Raw genomic sequence first — 7259 nt, forward strand, 5'->3', positions numbered from 1 at the left:
TAAATAACTGTTATATAAATGATGGGTGGTCTCTGACTTTTGAAGTACTGTTTGTAGGCTTAAAAGTTGTCTGCCGTCAAATTAGCACAAGCCAGCATCTGTTTCATTTACCATAGTACATGTATTGATTATGTATGGGACTCTCCCAGAAGTGAAGTTTTGTTTGAGTGTGCCTGTGTGACTAATTCAAAATGCAGAACAGTAGAACATGAACATGAGAGGGAGGGGGGATGGAGAAAGAGAGCTGAAAGAAAGCTGGAGGAGCAATGTTTCTTTGGTTTCCTTTCAGCTGGCGGAGCAGAGTGGCTGGGGCCAGCGAGAGGGAGGGAGGCAGAGCAAATGAAGGAGGACGCTGGAAGGTTTCAGAAAATGTTCAGGAATTTCAGGAGCAGGTGGCGAGTGGTGACATGAAAGGAGGACGTGACAAATGCAACCGACGGGCACTCCAGAAAAAAAAAAAAAAGCCCCCTGGCTGAATGGTGGCATAGTATCTCCCTTTTTGCCTTGGTGCCTCATACCCCCCACCATCGCACACACACATACGCACACGCACAAGCTCCAATCTCAGCATTGAGCCACTCGTTTGCCTGCATAGTTCATGATGTGGATGATAAATGCGCAATTCCTATTCACAGCACAGACAAGAAAGGTCCTGCCACTTCATTGGGTTGAAGGGGGGCCTGAGTGTCTCTGAGGCTGCTCTACTGTTCACTATTGCTGATTATGCTCATTAGGATATAGATAAAGGCTGCTACTTTTGTGATAACGTTATAATATCTGTTAAAAGCCCAGATGTCTGAGAAAGACATCCAGTTCTTTTGACTTATATTGTCTGTCTATGGAATTTGGGATTAGAGAGCAAATCGGAAATGTACATAAAAATGATTATACACCTTGCTAGTAAAATGTTGGACCTCCTTTTGCCTTCAGAACTGCCTTAATTCTTCATGGCATACTTTCAACAAAGTGTTGGAAACATTCCTCAGAGATTTTGGTTATTTGAGTTACTGTTGCCTTTATATCATCTCGAACCAGTCTGCCCATTCTCCTCTGACCTCTCAGATCAACAAGGCATTTTCATCCACACAACTGCCGCTCACTGGATATTTTCTCTTTAGGCATCTAAAGTGCCTAAATTAAAATGAAAAGATCTAAAGAAAATGGGACTCCTACCAACTGTGCAAGGGCTGGTAGACCACCAAATCTGTCACCATCAGATAAACAGTACTTTTCACGAGTTTTCATCTTTGAAAGAGAGGAGAAAATCAAGCTCCGCTCCTACTGCAAATCTGATAATATCCACAGGTGTTTCTGTCCATCCTTCCACTGTGAGAATGCTGACAGGACGCGTGGCTGTTAAGAAGCTGTTGCTGAGAGAACAAAACAGACAAAAAGGAAGAATATTTGGATGTGGAATAGATTTTATGGAGTTTTGGGTCCAAATTTGTAATTAGAATGGTTTGAATTGTGAAAAGCAGAAAGAGCAACCAACCTCTTAGACTGAACTTTTGAGGTATAGGAAAATATTCCTCCAGATTTCTTTGAACTTGAAGCAAGTCTCTTCTAAAAGAATAGAAGCTGTCATAAAGTCAACTGATGTAAATGGTTGCATGTTGGTTGTGTGTTAGTATGAGTGGATCAGACACAGCAACACTGATGGAGTTTTTAGACACTAGACTAAACACTAGTCCACTAGACTAGCTCATCTGTTGCTGCAGCACACTTTGTATTGGTCCTCCTCTAGTCATTCATCACAGGATGCTATTGGCTGAATATTTCTGGATGGTGGACTATTCTCAGTCCAGCAGAGACACTGAGGTGTTTAAAACTCCAGCAGCACTGCTGTGTCTGATCCACTCGGACCAGTACAACACACACTAACACACACTAACACACCACCACCACGTCAGTGTTACTGCAGTGTTAAGAATGATCCACCACCCAAATAACACCTGCTCTGTGGTGGTGCTGTGGGGGTCCTGACCACTGAAGAACAGGGTAAAAGGGGGCTAACAAAGTATGCAGAGAAACAGATGGACTACAGTCTGTAACTGTAGAAATACAAAGTGCACCTATATGGTAAGTGGAGCTCATGTGTGTGTGTTCAGCTTTTTTCCTGATGCTGAAAATGGATGACCTTAATAGCTACTTTGACCAGAAGTTAAATAAAAGAGAGGGTGAGATTTTGCATAGTGCTTCATAGGAGTGTTCTGTTTAAAAGCAGTTATATCTCACCTGTAAAGCTAATCATGTTTGTTTCACCAGATCATCCAACTCTAATAGATAAATGAGTGTGTGCAATGTTATTGGGCAATAATTGCTTTGCTTTAAAAGAAGTTATATCTCAGCCATAAACAAAATGTCATGTTTAATATGCCAAAATCTTTTAAAATACAGTGCAATATCATTCAAAGTGTCATACTGATTAGACTGTGAGCATTGTGTGAGTGGGAAGTGCCCACTGTGAGATTATACTATTAATTTATTGTGTTTTGACAGCTCACTGTGCTGTGGAATGCAGCAGATTTGGCTTCCCCACAGTAACAGCCTTAAAAAGGCTTCAGGGAAACCCTGCTCTATAAATTTCTCTGGACCAGTAGATGTTTCACTCCACTTTGTGTAAGCCAATGTTTGTCCTCTACCTACTGGTTGCTCTGTAGTGTAACCCTAAAACCTCTAAGTTTTATAGGTGCATGCCCAGGGGCCTGAGCCGGTATCGGACACCCAAGCATCAAAATCTAAACAGCTGTTTTGACTCATGCTGGAAAATTTTCTCGCAGCACAATAGAAAAAAGCGCTAATTTTAAATGTGTCCTTGTGTCATAATTCAGAAGGAAGCTCTCCACATCTGTCCTGAATGTCTGCTTCATTTTCATCTCCAATTACTGCTAAGCAATCGTTGAGCTATTGGCCAGTACCTTGGTCAAGCTTTCATTTTTTTTTTTTTTTTAGCATTGATCGAGTGTTCCTGTGAATGCACTTCGAGCTTGAAACTACAGATATACAAAACATTAACCTGAGGATCAGTAAAAGCAAGACCTGATACTTTGACAGAGTAGAGGATAGATTCCAAAAACAAATATAGAATGTCATTCCAAGTTATAGAAATATGTTCCATTGTCCTTGTGGACAGTAATCTGTGAACGATATAAATGGTAAAAAGAACATTTTCAGTGCTAGCTGTGGCAGTATGCTTTTGCCTAGAATGCTTGACAGTTCGGGTTTTTATACTCAAATCAAATCAAATGTATTTGTATAGCGCTTTTTACAACTGATGTCGCAAAGCAGCTTCACAGAATTCCAGAAAAGACAAAGTTTTAACAAGAATGTAAAAAACCCCAGGACAGCAATCCAGGGGCGACGGTGACAAAGAAAAACTCCCTCAGAGCTGAGAAAGAAACCTTGGGAGGAGCCAAGGCTCACAAAGGGTGACCCATCCTCCTCTGGTCAAACTACCTACAAATGAATTATACTACTAATATTAATAGCAGTAATATTATTAGTAGTAATACCTACGAGTCTATGAAAACATCAATGTAGTTTTCCGGGCAGCTAGTCCAAGGTAGGTGGCGGTAGCTGGGGTGTGGTAGCAGGAGGGCTCGGCAGTCAGTCGTCCTTCAGGGAGATGGAGATGGAATTAGTTTTATTCTGTCTGTTTGTATGTAAAACAGGGAATGTGAACATTTCCAGAGCATGGCTAATGACTCTGGCAGATCTGACTATAACAGCTTAACTAAAAGGAGACACAGACACGAGAGCACTCTGAAACAGTTTGGCATCCCTCCACTCCACCGTCCACAAACCTGAGTGACCGCATGCGAGCAGTGGGATGACAGCACCAGTGTCTCAGTTTACTATAATTTCCTGTGTCCATGGACCCCTGGATCTGCTGCCTTTATCTAAGGGGGAACATTACCTGCCAAAAGCTAAACTGAACAAGTGAGTTTTCAGCCTAGTCTTGAAGATTGAGACTGTGTCTGAGTCCCAAACAGTTTCTGGAAGATCATTCCAGAGTTTGGGGGCTTTATAAGAAAAAGCTCTTCCCTCAGCTGCAGCCTTATGAATTCTAGGAACTTTTAATAAGCCAGCACTCTGCGATCTGAGTAGTTGTGATAGCTCGTAATAGGAAATAAGGTCTTTCAGGTACTCAGGAGCGAGCCCTTGTAAGGCTTTATATGTCAATAAAAGAATTTTATAATCAATATGGAATTTAACAGGCAGTCAATGAAGTGATGAACTGATGTAGTTGCTGCTTTATTCTGTCTTTCTTATATACATCTCAGCTGTCTGGGTTTAATTTGTCATCTTGGTTGGGGTATATGTATTACTTGTCAAGAGTGGACATTTGCATTATAGGGAAATGTTGAATTGGTTGTTGGTGATTGGAAAATAATATGCATATTGAATGCTGGTTTCGGGCTGAATGACCCTTTTGGTATCTTTCCATGTTGTGTGTTCATTGTCAGTCCTTCATTCATTTTTGCTCTTGTTGTGTTATTGTTTTGCTATCTGGTGTTGACTAGAGGATGATAGGTTGCCTTGGGAGTCTTGGTTCCTCTCAAGGTTTCCTCCTATCACTTTTAGGGAGGTTCTGGGGCTTGGACTCAGATTTCTGTACAGCTCCTTTGTGACAATGCTTGTTGTTAAACTATGCAAATAAATGTAAATAGCCTTGTCATTCAACTAGTACACAGACACTCATGTTCTTGTCTTAATGTTTATGCACCGGAAAAGTAGCCTCAACATGTTTCGTTATACTGTACCACGTTATACGTATATTTATGATGATACTAAATCGGATTGAATTAAACATACAAAATCAGCAGATTTCTGCAACTCGGCTCTTCTTGGCCCCACTAAACCACATCACTGAAGGTGTATGCCTTGTTGAGAAGTGTCAGAGTTGAAGCTAAAGCTCCAGGCGCCAGCCCTGCTCTGGAAGTCACACGTTCTGACCAGCCTTTCGCTTCTCTTTTGCTGGAATGTGGTAAGCAATGTTGCTCTCTCCTCCGAAACCGCAAACACTTGGATGCCAAAAGCCTAAAGACACAGTATTATCGCAAACCTCAGACAGTGGCGCAACTGTGTGAAATAGTCCGAGTTCCTTTTCCTTTTGCATTTTCTTTGCTGGACCTTGCCAGCCTGTCAACGGCCTGTACTAAGAAGAACATAAAAGAGCGTCTGCTTGGCCGCACCGATTGTAGTTCGGCAAGAAGGATAACACTACCTTGAGATGTTGGATGGATTGGATGTCTTCGCTTAGCTTACTGATATTCACAGACAGCAGTTTTACTATGGAGAAGTGAAGCAATGCGGGTGCATTAGCAGTTTAACAGCTCGACTAGCAGGCGCTGTATGACCAAGCAAAACAAAGACAGAACTGAAAAATGGAAGAAGAAAAAAAATCCATGGTTAAATTGTCATTGCAAAAACATTACTGTTTGAGGTATTGTGGGTAAGACTGGAATACTTCTCTATTGTTACATTTTCTTCCCTTTAATTTCTTTATATTTTTGGAATGTTTTTGGTGATTTAAAAATCACATTAATAAAAACTGTTCAAAACAAGTAAAAATGATGGGTTTATTCACTTAGCTCAGTAGACAGTGAATTCAATATGGAGAAGGTTCATTAAGAAATAACAGCCTAGACTATGGAAGTATAATTTTACATCTTCATTATAATATGGCATATTTAATTGGATTTAGTGTATGACACACTGAGTAAAACTCCTTGCATTTATAGTTTTTGATATTATTGCGATAGAAAAACCAAAAATCGTCGTACTGTGTGTCGAGAAAGTGCCTAAGTATTGTGATACTGTATTCTTCCCTTACCACCCATTCCTTTATAGAAGTATGGAAAGTATATGGACATTTCAAGTACAGCTGTCTCAGCATAGGAAGCATATTCATGTCTGCCAGGCACACTGTTGTGGCTACTAGAGACTGATTATTTTTATGTACTGTAATGAGTGGCCACACTCATGTCCTGAAGATACTTCCTAGATATATATTGTCATTTGAGCTTTACGTAAATACTCTTAACTTTACACTGTAAAGAGATTTACCACATTTTGCACATTGATTGAATACTAAATCTAACAATTTTTACCTTTTTTTTTTTACTTTACACTCTTCAAAACAATGGTGCCGCAAAAGGTTCTTTGAAGGATGCCATAGAATAAGCACTTCTGACTCTCTAAAGAACCATGTTTGGAAAATATCTGTGAAGTGTTGTGTGACCTCTTCCTTGAACTGTGATATTATGTGGCGGCTCTTCACACTGCGTTTACAAAAATAGCTCTCTGAAGAACCATTCACTGATAGGAAATGGTTCGGTAACACTTTCTATGAATGTCATGTCTATAAGAATCAATTAACACATTCATCGCATGTTTCAATGCATTTGTAAGGCATCATAAACATGGCTATAAATATTAAAAATGGATTACATGGTATAGCCATGTTTATTATGCATTATGAATTGTTAACACAATGCATTATAAGTAATGTTCATAACAAATGATATAAGCTCATAAGTTGCATTTCTCTGCTGGTTAAGAAAAGCACATTTAGCAGTAACTCTAGGCTGGACAGCCTTTTTGGAGCATCTGAATATCCAAAGATGCAGCTCTAACAGCACCAGCACAGAGAACTAAAATATTGGAAATCTCAAGGTGGGACTGGTTTCTTCTTTCTTCTTCTTCTTTTACTGACAGTATAATGTGTTATTAACACAACGTATAACGCATTATATTAATAATTCATAATGTATAACAAACATGACTACAAAGTATAATTCAGTGTAATTCACTTCTAGAAATATAACCATGTTTATAATGCCTTATGAATGCATTATAACATGTTATAAATGTGTTTATAGATCCTTACAAATGTGACATTCATAAAGTGTTGCCAACGGTTTGTCTGTGTAATCATGCAAAGAACCCACGTGGCAGAATAGAAGTTTGCAAACTCTACAAAAATGGGACTTATGAATGAATTACAGTTGTATGCAAAAGTGTAGGAGTCCCCAGTCAAATTTTGTGCTTTGTAATTGATTTTCTAAGTGAAAATTACGTGCACTATAACTTAAATGTGGCATTTTTTACTGGAGTTATTAAATGTGTTATTTTCTGTCTTATGTTAAATTCAGCAAATAAACAGTAACTATGCATTATAATTTGTGCTGTATTTACCAAAGAAGCAGTGGTTCATCTTTGACAACTTTTAGAAAGACAGAAAACAGACAAGACGA

Source organism: Pygocentrus nattereri, chromosome 15 (genome assembly GCF_015220715.1).
Source record: "Pygocentrus nattereri isolate fPygNat1 chromosome 15, fPygNat1.pri, whole genome shotgun sequence".
Taxonomy (NCBI): domain Eukaryota; kingdom Metazoa; phylum Chordata; class Actinopteri; order Characiformes; family Serrasalmidae; genus Pygocentrus; species Pygocentrus nattereri.